The following is a 13,673-nucleotide window of genomic DNA, read 5'->3' as shown; positions in this document are numbered from 1 at the left end:
ACAGGAATGGAGAGAGATGAGAAGCATCAATCATCAGTTTTTTGTTGCAACACCTTAGTTGTTCATTGATTGCTTTCTCATATGTGCCTTGACCGTGGGGCTACAGCAGACCGAGTAACCCCTTGCTCGAGCCAGCGACCTTGGGTCCAAGCTAGTGAGCTTTGCTCAAACCAGGTGAGCCTGCGCTCAAGCTGGCGACCTTGGGGTCTTGAACCTGGATCCTCCGCATCCCAGTCCGATGCTCTATCCACTGCGCCCCTGCCTGGTCAGGTGGGTGTCACTTCTATGGGGGTGCAAATCCCCTGCTATTCTTTCCCTAATCCCTTAGTTGGCAAAAATCCCTGATCAATCATTTGAATACTGAGTCATTAGGACTGACAAGTAAAACTTTCATATCTTTCAAAACATCCCTATCCCACAGATTAATGGGTAATTCAGGGTGCACATAAGGCTGAAAAAGTCCAGTATGACCTTCCTTATCTTCCCATTGTAAAAACTAGAGCTTTATTGGGGGATTTGCTTTGCCCTATGCCTGGCAGCTCAATGACTTCTTCATAAGTGGGCCAGAAAGAAGGCCAATGTTGCTCAGCAATAACAGATATATCAGCTCCTGTATCTAAGAGTCTATTGAATTTATGCCCTTATATTGTTAACTTCATTTCAGAATATTTTTGACCTATCACTTGAATCCAGTAGGCAATATGAGAGGAGCCAAATCCCCAGTCTCCTTGGGGCCCCCTCTGCAGGGTGTGGCCTTGTCTTAAAAGAGGTAAAAGGAGGATTAATTGAGCAATCTTCATGTCAGGTAAGATAGTGACTATATTCCTTGGAGTGTGAGCCATGACTTTAATTTCCCCTGTGTAATCAGAATCTATTACTCCAGGGAGAAAAAAAATTCTTTTATAGTTAAACTGCTTCTGCCTAATAAGAGTCCTACTGTATTGCTGGGAAGTGGTCCAAAAATTCCTGTGGGTATAGCTTGAGCTCCCATCTCTGGAGTTAATACAAATCAGGAGGTAGGACTGAGGTCCAGTCCTGCGCTGCCTGCTGTTGCTTGGGATAATTGGGTGATGTTTGGCCTGCTGGAATCAGAATTTGCTGAGGGCCTGACCTGTGGTGGCGCAGTGGATAAAGCGTTGACCTGGAAATGCTGAGGTCGCCGGTTCAAAACCCTGGGCTTGCCTGGTCAAGGCACATATGGGAGTTGATGCTTCCAGCTCCCCCCCCCCCCCCCGTCTCTCTCTCTCTCCCTCTCTCTCTCCTCTCTAAAAAATTGAATAAATAAAAAAAAAAAAAAAGAATTTGCTGAGGAAACATGGACATTTCCCTGAAATACCTGCCCTTTGGCAGTGTTCTTAGATTTACATTCATTCTCCCAATGTTTTCCTTTCCTACAGCATGGACAGAGGCTGGGAGCTTTAGGAGTTGGCTGCCCCTCAGGGGGAGGTTGAGGTCGATTTCCAGAGGAAGTAGGGAAATTTATAGCAAAATGTCCTGAACTCCCACATTGGAAACAAGATCCGCTGGCAGAAGTACTTCTCTGGCCTCCCTTCCTTTGTTTTTTTCTGCATTTATCAAAATGCTGTCCTGGAGGTCTCCCTGAAGCACTTCGGCAATAGCCAGACCTTGCATGTATGAAGGCCCAATATCAGTGCATATTCTGATGTAATTCTCTATAGCTCCCTTCTTGTGGTGAGGTCAGAGTGCAGCCTGACAAACAGAATTAGCATTTTCATATGCTAGCTTTTTTACTAAAATTGTTCCTGCTTCTCCATCCACCACTATTCTTTCAACTGCCTGAAGCAACCGTGAGACATATTCCTGAAATGGCTCATCAGGGCCCTGCCTAATTTGGCTCAATTCTTTTGTTTCACGGACCTGAGTACAGTTTTCACATAAACAAAACAATTTACAGTAAAAAAGCACAAATATAACACAGAAATCTGATTAATCCTAATACTGAAGTTGCTATGTGGCTCCCAGCTCCAGAGACAAAGAACACAGAACACACCTCACAAAGCACCAACTAAATTAGCAAGTCTTTAGGATCCAAAATTCCACTTTATTTAATTTTAATGAGTGCTTCTTATATGTTTTAATTTTAAAACAAAAATGCAGGGATGAAACTATTTTATTTAGTTCAATATTAGAAACGGCGTTTCCAATTTTTGCATGCAAGAACTTAATTCAGGCCTTACTCAAGTCACATTTTGGACAACATCAGACATAACCTAAATAGAAACTAGAATCAGACAAATCAGAGAGAAACCGGGATTTCAGTGAGCAACCAGACCAGAAAGATGCCTGTCTGATCTCAGTCAGGGCATTTTCTGACAGGAGCACTGAAGAAGGGAACTAGTAGAATCTCCCCAAGAAAATAAACTCATGGCAGCTGCTTGGGAAATTTCATAGTCAGATCCTCCAGGAGTCCCCTCACCTGGGACTAATTTCAAGGCAAAGAATAGGAAAGAAACAAAATGATAGTTCAGATGATTGTAGCTGAAACATTAAAAAGAATCAGACTGTTGGGCAGATAAAATATGTTATGCTCACTTTGTTAAAGATGGCGCTGCCCACGTGGAAGCCCGTTGCCCAGTTGATAATATTAGTTGCCCTTCTTGCTTGGGATGGGCATGATTATGTTAATATGTGTTGGGGGAGGGCTTTCACGCCAAAAGGTTTTAAAAGGAAGAGAGATCATGTTGTTCCGGGGGAAGAGTGATTATGTTCTAGGAAGAGCCCATGCTAGAGGAGAGCAGAGAAAGGCCATGTGGAGGAGAGGAGAAGCAGCCAAGATGGCAGAGTGCTGAAGGAGAAGCCAGTTTGTGCAGAGTTTGTGCAGAGACAAGGAAATAGGGAACAGAGGCGAATAAGGCTGGTGAGCTAGAAACCTTTGATTCTAGGAAACTTGGATAAGTCAGTGGCTTTGGGAGCCCTGAATGAAAAGGGAAATGTTTTCCCACTGTGTGTATTTCTTGCCCACTGGGTGCAAGATAGAATTAAAGCTAATGGCCCACAAATTCTTGGCTCTGTTGTTTCATTACCGTCTGTCCAAATAAAATGTGAAAAGATCATGGATGCAGGACAGTGTGAACAATGGGCCTGGGTTACACAAGAACTTATCAAGGATGTTGGGTTCACAGAGGGAGCTTGAGAAACAAGGAAAATGGGGACTGGATAGCAGAGAAATCAACTCCCTCAACAAAAAGCAGGATCACAGAACTTCCCAGTAATTAATAAGGGGTAATGTAGTGGGTGAATGATACATGGCCAGTTACTGATTATAACTATTTTGTTCCTCAGTTTATTGTGTTCATTAAGTGAGATCATATGGTATTTGTCTTTCTCTGCTGTCACTTAACATAATAATCTACAGGTCCAACCATGCCATTGCAAAAGGTAAGATTTTCTTCTTTTTCATGGCTGCATAGTTATTCCACTGTGTAAATGTACCACAGCTTTTTTATTCACTCTTCCACTGCTGGACACTTGGGCTGTTTCAAGCTACTGGCTAATGTAAACAATGCTGCAATGAACATAGGGGTACATGTCTTCTTTTGAATTAGTGTTTTGAGATTCTTAGGATATATTCCTAGAAGTGGGATAGCTGGGTCAAAAGGCAGTTCCATTAAAAAAAATTTTTTTTTTAAATTTTTATTTATTTATTTATTTATTTTTTACAGAGACAGAGAGTGAGTCAGAGAGGGATAGACAGAGACAGACAGACAGGAACAGAGAGAGATGAGAAGCATCAATCATTAGTTTTTCATTGCCCATTGCAATGCCTTAGTTGTTCATTGATTGCTCTCTCATATGTGCCTTGACCGCGGGCCTTCAGCAGACCGAGTAACCCCTTGCTGGAGCCAGCGACCTTGAGTTCAAGCTGGTGGGCTTTTCCTCAAACCAGATGAGCCCGCACTCAAGCTGGCGACCTTGGGGTCTTGAACCCGGGTCCTCTGCATCCCAGTCTGATGCTCCATCCAGTGCGCCACGCCTGGTCAGGCTAAAAATTTTTTATTAATTTTAATTTATTGTGTTAACATGGATTCAAGTGTCCCACTTAATATAACTACCTCACCCCACTCCCTTGTCCCCCATTTTACCCCCTTTTCCCCCTCCCCCTAACTCCCTTCTCCCTTCCCTTTGGGATTTGCTGTCCTGTTATCTGAGTTATGTATATATAATTTTACTAATCCCTTCACCTTCTCTGATCCCATTTCCTCATCCCCCTTCCCTCTGATAGCTGTCTCTCTGCTCCCTGTGACCATGCCTTTGCCTCTATTCCATTCCTCAGTTTACTTTGTTCATTAGATTCCATATACAAATGAGATCATATGATATTTGTCTTTCTCTGCCTAGTTTATTTCACTTACATAATAATTTCCAGGTCCATCCATTGCCATCGCAGAAGGTAAGATTTCCTTCTTTTTCATGGCCATATAGTATTCTATTGTGTATATGTACCACTGCTTTTTAATCCAATCACCTACTGATGGACGGTTAGGCTGTTTCCAGATTTTGACTGTTGTAAACAATGCTGCAACAAACATGGGAATGCATATCTTCTTTTGAATCAGTGATTTGGTATTAGGATATATTCATAAAAGTGGAATAGCTGGGTCAAAAGGCAATTCCATTTTTAATTTTTTGAGGAAACTCCATACTATTTTCCACAGTGGCTGCACAAGTCTGCATTCCCACCAGCAGTGCTGAAGGATTCCTTTTTCTCCACATCCTCACCAGCACTTATTGTGTGTTGATTTGTTAATGAGAGCCATTCTGACTGGTGTGAGGTGGTAGCACATTGTAGTTTTAATTTGCATTTCTCTGATGACTAGTGATGTTGAACATTTTTTCATATGCCTATTGGCCATCTGTATGTCCTGTTTGGAAGACAGTGTCTATTCAGTTTCTTTGCCTATATTTTAATTAGATTGTTTACTTTCCTGGTGTTGAGTTTTAGAAGTTCTTTATAAATTTTGGTAATCAACCCCTTATTAGATGTATTGGTGAATATGTTCCCCCATTGTGTGGGTTGTCTTATATTGTTAATGGTGTCTTTTGCTGTGCAAAGGCATTTTAGTTTGATATAATTTTATTTGTTTATCTTGTCCTTTATTTCTCTTTCTGTGGAGATAAATCGGCAAAAATATTGCTATGAGATATTGGAGAATTTACTGCCTATGTTTTCTTCCAAGATATTTATGATTTTGTGACTTACATTTAAGTCTTTTATCCATTTTGAGTTTACTTTTGTGAATGCTGTAAGTTTGTGGTCTAGTATTTTTTTTTGCACATACCTGTCCAATTTTCCCAACACCATTTATTAAAGAGACTGTCTTTACTCCATTGTATGTTCTTACCTCCTTTGTCAATTATGAATTGATCATAAAGGTGTAGGTTTATTTCTGGGTTCCGCTCAGTTCCATTGATCTATATGCCTGTTTTTATGCCAGTAGCAAGCTGTTTTGATTACAATGGACTTGTAGTGTAACTTGATATCAGAAAGTGTGATACCTCCTACTTTATTCTTTATTTTCAAGATTGCTGAGGCTATTAGTGTTCTTTTTTGGTTCCATATACATTTTTGGAATATATGTTCTATATTTTTGAAGTATAAAATTGGTATTTTAATAGGAATTGCATTGAATTTATAGATTGCTTTGGGTAGTTTAGACAGTTTTATAATGTTTATTCTTCCTATCCATAAACACAGTATATGCATCCACTTGTTTGTATCTTCCTTGATTTCCTTTTTCAATGTCTTATAATTTTCTGAGTACAAGTCTTTAACTTCCTTGGTTAAATTTAATCCTAGGTACTTTACTCTTTTTGTTGCAATAGTAAAAGGGATTATTGGTGGATAAAAAAACCCACTGATTTCTGAATATTAGTTTTATATCCTGCCTTGCCGAATTTATCAGGTCTAGTAGTTTTTTGTCTGAGACTTTAGGGTTTTCTATGTACAGTATCATGTCATCAGCAAATAATGATTCTTTGATTTCTTCTTTTCTAATTTAGATGCTTTTTATTTCTTATTCTTATCTGATTGCTGTGGCTAGGACTTACAGAACTATGTTGAATAAGGGTGGTGAAAGGAAGCAGCCCCGTCTTGTTCCTGATCTTAATGGAATTGCCTTTAAGTTTTGCCCATTGAGTATGATGTTGGCTGTGGATTTGTCATAGATGGCTTTTATCATGTTGAGATATGTTCCCTGTATTCCCACTTTGCCGAGAGTTTTGATCACAAATGGGTGCTGGATTTTATCAAATGTTTTTTCTGCATCTATTGATATAATCATGTGATTTTTATCCTTCCTTTTGTTCTTGTGATGAATCACATTTACGAATTAGTGAATGTTGTACTTGCCTTGCCTCTCCAGAATAAATCCCACTAGATCACAATGTATAATCTTTTGGATGTATTGCTAAATCTGGTTTGCCAATATTTTGTTGAGAATTTTAGCATCTATGTTCATCAGAGATATTGGTCTATAGTTTTTTTTTGTAGTGTCTTTACCTAGTTTTGGAATAAGGATAGTGCTTGCCTCAGAAAAGGAGTTTGGAAGTTTTCCCTCCTCTTGAATTTTTTGAAATAGCTTGAGAAAGATATGTGTTAGTTCTTCTTTAAATGGTTAGTAAAATTTAGCTGTGAAGCCATCCAGTCCAGGACTTTTGTTTGCTGGGAGTTTTTTGATAACTATTTCAATTTCATTTGTTGTAATCAGTCTGTTTAGGTTTTCTGATTCTTTCTAGATTGAGTTTTGGAAGATTGTATGTTTCTAGGAATTTATCCACTTCACCTAGGTTGTCCAATTTTTTGGCATATAGAGCATCATAGTATTTTCTTACAATCCTTTCTATTTCTGCAATGTCAGTTGTTACCTGTCCACTTTCATGTCTAATTTTATTTATTTGAGCCCTCTCTTTTTTTGATGAGTCTAGTTAAAGGTTCTGTACTCTTGTTTACCTTTTCAAAGAACCAGCTCTTGATTTCATTGATCTTTTGTATTATTTTTATTTAGCCTCTATGTCATTTATTTCTGCTCTGATCTTTATTATTTCCTTCCTTCTACTTCCTCTGTGCTTTATTTGTTGTTCTTTTTCTTGTTCTTTTAGATGCCAGGTTAAGTTGTTTATTTGAGATTTTTCTTGCTTTTTAAGGTATGCCTGTAATGCTATGAACTTCCCTTTCAGGACTATTTTTGCTGTCCCATAAATTTTGAGTTGTTGTATGTCATTATTATTTATTTCAAGAAAATTTTTGATTTCTTCCTTGATCTCATTATTAACCCATTTGTTATTTAATAGCATGCTATTTAGCCTCCAAGTGTTTGAATGTATTTCAGTTTTTTTTATTGTAGTTGATTTCTAGTTTCATGCCATTTTGATCAGAGAAAATGCTGGATATGATTTTAATCTTAAAGTTATTGATATTTGTTTTGTGTTTTAACATGTGGTCTATTTTGGAGAATGTGCTATGAAAACTTGAAAAAAATGTATATCTGCTGTTTTGATGTGAAAGGTTCTGAAGATATCAATTAAATTCAGTTGATCTAATGTATCATTTAAGGTCACTCTTTCTTTATTAATATTCTGTCTGGAGGATCTGTCCAATTTTGTTAGTGGGGTATTAAATTACCCTAATATTATAGTATTGCTGTCATTCTCATCCTTTATCTTCATCAACATCTGCTTTATATATTTAGGTGCTTCTCTATTAGGTGCATAAAATAAATATTTACAATGTTTATATCCTCCTGTTGGATTACTCCCTTTATCATTACATAGTTATCTTCTCTATCCTTTACAAAATAGTCTTTGTTTTAAAGGCTATTTTCACAGATAGAAGTATTGCTACCTCAGCTCTTTTTTTGTTTTCATTTGCATGAAATACTTTTTCATCCCTTTACTTTTAGTCTATGTGTATCTTTTGTTCTGAGGTGGATTTCTTGTAAACAACATATGTATGGGTTCTGTTTTCTTATCCATGCAGCTACCATATGTTATTTGATTGGAGCATTTAATTCATTTACATTTAAAATTGTTAATGATATGTAATTATTTATTGCCATTTTATTCTTTAAATCTACAATTATTTTCTCAATTTCTTTTTTCTTTGTTCTTTTTACAGCAGGCACCTGAATATTTTTTGCAGAACTTGTTGGTTATAATAAATTCCTTGAGGCATTTTTTTTTTGTCTGGGAAGCTTTTTATTTCTCTTTCAATTTTAAATGATAGCCTTGCTGGATAAAGTAATCTTGGTTGTAGATTCTTGTTTTGCATCACTTTGAATATTTCTTGCCAATCTCTTCTGGCCTCAAGTGTTTCTGTTGAGAAGTCAGATGTCATCCTTATGGGGGCTCCTCTGTAGGTAATTAACTGCCTTTCTCCTGCAGCTTATAGTATTCTCTCTTTTTAACTTTGGAATTATAATTATGATGTGTCTTGGTTTAGGCCTCCTTGAGTTCCTATTTAATGGGACTCTGTGCTTCTTGAAATTGTATGACATTTTCTTCATCATTTTAGAGTTTTCAGCTATGATTTCTACAAACAGGTTCTCTATCCCTTGTTCATTATCTTCTCCTTCAGAAACCCCTGTGATGCGGATGTTGTTTCTCTTCATGTTGTTGCAGAGCTCTCTTAGCGTTTCATCAGTCTTTTTGAACCTCTTTTTGTTTTGCTGCTCTGCTTCTGTGGTTTTGTTTCTCTTGTCTTCTAAACTGCTGATTCTATCCTCTAACTCATCCAGCCTGCTGTTGATTCCTCTAGTTCCGTCTTCATTTCTGATATTGTATTTGTCATTTCTGATTGATTCTTTTTTATGATTTCAATTTTCTTTTTGATGCTTGCTGTCTCTTTATTGAGGTTCTCATTATGACCATCCATTGTTGCTCTAAGATCATTGAGCTTCCTAAAAATCATTATTTTAAACTTTGTATCTGGTAGTTTGGTTACTTCCATTTCATTTAGTTATTTTTCTGGGGGTTTGTCTTGTTGATTCATTTAGGTTGCATTTCTTTGACTGCCCATTTTGTCCTGTATTAGGTAGTGCTGTCTGACTTTGAAACTTTGGTTGTGTTATTATGAGGAAGATGAGCTCACTGGTACTGACCTCCAGGTCACCTGTTTTTCTTGTTCTAGGAATGCTTCTTGAGGATACACTTTTCCCTTCTATTGTATGTGAGTATTGAATGCAGTTGGTCCTTTCATGGGTATGGTTATTCCTTAGGCTGGCTGGCTCTAAGGGTCAACATTGATTATGTGTATTACACACTGTGCAATGTCTGTCCTGTTGGGTGTATTTATTCTCTACAGTGTCTGGTGCTTGTTAGATTCCTCCTTTGGTCATGCTGCTTATGTAGCTAGCTAAGTTTAAGGTTGGTGCTCTCTGCCACCTATTACCAGTTGTGCTTGTTCTAGATCTTTTTGGGCTGGCATCAGCCATTGTTTGTAACCTGCTGTGGGCTACCTGTCTGCAGCTACTGTTTTGGTTTTTTTTTTTTGCTATTTGTATCTGCAGTTTTGTGCCTGTGTAGTGTGGCAGGTGCTAACTTGTTTATGAGGATTTGCTTCCTCCTGCTTAGAGATGATAGTGGCTTTATGAGAGCCCCAAGCTTTGTAAGATTTTCCTTCACTTTTCAGCTGCTCTACATCCTTTTGGAGCTACCTTGTCTGTGCACAAGAGTCTTCTGTAGAAAGACTGTAGTGTGGGCTTGACTGACCTCACCTAGCCAACCCCTGTACTGGTTGAAAACTTGTTGAATTAGGGCAGCTGAGGTTGGGAATACATTAGTAGTACCCCCTACTTCAGGGGGTTTTTGATCAGGATCTCAGCATGGGGATTATGGCTCCTAATCCAGGGCTTAATTCCTTGGCCACTGCTGGATATTCAAATTTTACTTCTCCCCAACAAGGTGAGCAGCAGATTCAGATCAAGTGGGCTCACCGTCCATTCTATAGAAGTTCTTACAGATGGTGAGATCCTGGTCTCAGGGAGGAAGACTTGGGGCTTATTGTGCTCCCCAAGAAAGTGGCCAAGCCCTTCAACCTGACCCAACAATAGGCTCACATGACCCACACTTTAAATGCCCATGCACCAAGCTTCTCTCCTATAAAGCCAGTAGCCACGGCCACCATCACACCTGGCCCACGCAGGTTCGCATTTGATTCGAACAGGTGGTAATGAAACAAAGGAGCCAAGAACTAGTGGGCCATTGCCTTTAATCCTAGCTTATACCTGGCAGGCAAGAAATACACACAATGGGAAAACACTTCCCTTTATATTCAGGGCTCCCAAAGCCGCTGACTCATCCGAGTTTTCCTAGAATCAAAGGTTTCTACTTCACCAGCCTTATACACCTCTGTTCCCCATGTCCTTCTCTCTGCACACACTGGCTTTTCCTTCAGCACTCTGCCATTCTGGCTGCTTCTCCTCTCCAATGCTAATTTCAGGAACCAAGAGAGTGATCCCCCAGTCTGCCCCATTTTATAGTGTAGAAATCAAAACCTTTAAGCCAATATAAAAAAGAAGTCTCTGATATAAAGTCACTTATCTGAGATATAAATGGGATTCCTTATAAGAGTGCACTACTCCACATCATGTAACTAGCAAGTGTGTGGGGAAAAGCTTAGTTTTGAAAAGATCTTAGTGTTAAAAGGGTGAGAAAGGCTTAGTCTTAAAACTAAGCCTTAGACTATAGTGACTTTGCCGGCTTACAGCCTGTCCCCCACACCCAATGCAAACTATAAGCGAGAAAACATATACATCATATTTACAAACTTATTCGACCGACATCTTCCTTCCCCCTGTGGAATCTAGCCCTGCGGGGAAGTATATCTAGCACCCAGGTTGGCTGACACTGAAGCTCCACCTTATCCAATGCAAAAGAGCTACCATGTCGGTGCTGGTCACAGAGAGTGTAACTCACCTCAGCTGGCCAGGTGTGAGGAGCCCTTCTTTAGGATACCACTTGTATGGCCAGTGGCCACGGCCACCATCACAGCCACCCCGACCAATGCAGGTTTATATTGGATTCGGACAGACGGTAATGAAACAATGGAGCTCGGCATTAGCTTTAATCCTAGCTTGCATCTGGCGGGAAGTAAAAACACACACTGGGCTCCAAAATTCATTCATTCAGTGCTCACAAAGCTACTGACTTATCCGAGTTTCCTAGAATCAAAGGTTTCTAGCTCATCAGACTTATTCACCTCTGTTCCCCATCTCCTTCTCTCTGCACAAACTGGCTTCTTCTTCAACACTCTGTCATCTTGGCTGCTTCTTCTGGCCTCCTCCACATGGCCCCTCTCTGCTCTCTCCTCTAATGCTAATCTCAGGAACCGAAGGAGTGTAAAGCCAGTAGCAATGGTCACCATCACAGCAGCCTGGCCCATGCAGGTTTCCATTGGATTCAGACAGGCGGTAATAAAACAACGGAGCCAAGAACCAGTGGGCCATTACTTTTAATCCTAGCTTGCACCCGGCGGGTGTAAAGCCAGAAGCCATGGCCACTATCACAGCCGCCTGGCCCATGCAGGTTCACACTGGATTCGGACAGTTGGCAAAGAAACAGCAGAGCCAAAAGCTGGTGGGCCATCATCTTTAATCCTAGCTTGCACCTGGTGGGCAAGTAAAAACACACACTGGGCTCCAAAACCCACTCACATTCAGTGCTCACAAAGCTACTGACTTATCCGAGTTTCCTAGAATCAAAGGTTTCTAGCTCACCAGACTTATTCACCTCTGTTCCCTATCTCCTTCCTTCACTCTGCACAAACTCTGCACTAACTGGCTTCTCACTCAACACTCCTCCATCTTGGCTGCTTCTCCTGGCCTCCTCCACGTGGCCTTTCTCTGCTCTCTGCTCTCTGCTCTCTCTGCTCTAATGATAATCTCAGGAACCAAGAGAGCAAGCTCCCGTTCTGCCCTCATTTTATAGTGTAGAAATCAAAACCTTTAATCCAATATACAAAATAGGGAAGTCTCTAATACAAAGTCACTTATCAGAGACATGATGGGATTGTACCACCGCACATCAAAAAGGGTGGGAAAGGCTTAATCCCAAAACCAAGCCCCAGACTACAAGGATTCTGCCTGCCCACAGCCCTGCCCCAATACACATTAATATCACCTGGGTGATGGCCTCCACATGGGCAGCGCCATCTTTAACAAAGTGAGCATAATATATTTTATCTGCCCAACAATCCACCTCTATGCTCACTTTACTACCCACTATTTACATCACTGGCATCCCTGTGCAAGGAAATTAGACACATTACACAAATTACAACAGCACAAATCATACAGTTTCAACAATCACAAAGGTACACTTCACCAGTCTCTGAGCACTTAGCCCAAAACGCAAAATGTCCTCGGCCTTCTTTCTAGCCATGGGAAAAGCTTCCCGGGGCAGGGGAGTGCTTCCAGCAAAGCCGCCCCCCACCCCCATCAGGGTTTTCACATTGTCCAAAATCCATAAGTCCATCAAACAAAGGAGCCAGTGCCCACTCCGGTCGTAGTCCAGGAAGTCAGTCCTTGCACATGGGTTGTCAGCCACCCCCCTCATCCCTGCCATCCTGGCAGGTCTTACACTGTCCCAAAGAGGAGCACGTGGCAATGGCAGTCAGCATTTCCATCTCTGCTCCGGAGAGCATGTCCAACCCTATGTCCCAAAATCGCAGACCTACGGGGGCCGTAGTAGGTGCTCCTTCCAGCTGGGCTCTCTTCTTATGGAGACTGCAGATTGCAACTCCAGCCTGATTTTCCTCATCCTCCAAAGAGGAACTGAAAACACCAGCTCCCACTGCCGGGCTCGAGCCCCGGGCTGCCTCAGCCTTCTGCTCTGCAGACCTTGCATCTCCGGACCCGGCCTCAGCCTCAGCCTCAGCCTCAGCCTCAGCCTCAGCCCCAGCCTCCTGCCGCTGCTGGCTCTCCACAACGTTCAGAGCAATCTGCAGCTCACGAACCTGTGAATCCTCTTCCAGCAGGTGCTCCATTTCCAGGTGAATCTCGCAAACTTGGTCAGCCTCCTCCTCCAGCACTTCCTCCAGCTCCAGGGTCAGCATCGGTTTCTCCCACGTTTGCTCCAGCTCCTTCCACTGCTCAGTTTGCAGGTCCTGGGCAGCCTCTTCCACAGAGCTCTCCGTTTCCTCACGCATGGCTATAAAAGTCAGCCAGCCTATGGCCCCCAAAAGGAGAGCCATGGGGAACCATAACAGCAGCCTGTCTTCACTGCTCAAAGGTGGTGATGGCTCCTTGCCGAGCTGTATCGAATCCTTCCAGCTATGCCAAATGTAAAGCCAGAAGCCACGGCCACTATCACAGCCGCCTGGCCCATGCAGGTTTGCACTGGATTCGGACAGTCGGCAAAGAAACAGCAGAGCCAAAAGCTGGTGGGCCATCATCTTTAATTCTAGCTTGCACCCGGTGGGCAAGTAAAAACACACACTGGGATCCAAAACCCACTCACATTCAGTGCTCACAAAGCTACTGACTTATCCGAGTTTCCTAGAATCAAAGGTTTCTAGCTCATCAGACTTATTCACCTCTGTTCCCCATCTCCTTCCTTCTCCCTGCACAAACTGCACAAACTGACTTCTCACTGAACACTCCTCCATCTTGGCTGCTTCTCCTGGCCTCCTCCACGTGGCCTTTCTCTGCTCTCTGCTC

Source organism: Saccopteryx leptura, chromosome 6 (assembly GCF_036850995.1).
Source record: "Saccopteryx leptura isolate mSacLep1 chromosome 6, mSacLep1_pri_phased_curated, whole genome shotgun sequence".
Taxonomy (NCBI): Eukaryota; Metazoa; Chordata; class Mammalia; order Chiroptera; family Emballonuridae; genus Saccopteryx; species Saccopteryx leptura.
Note: the sequence above shows the minus strand (reverse complement) of the source record.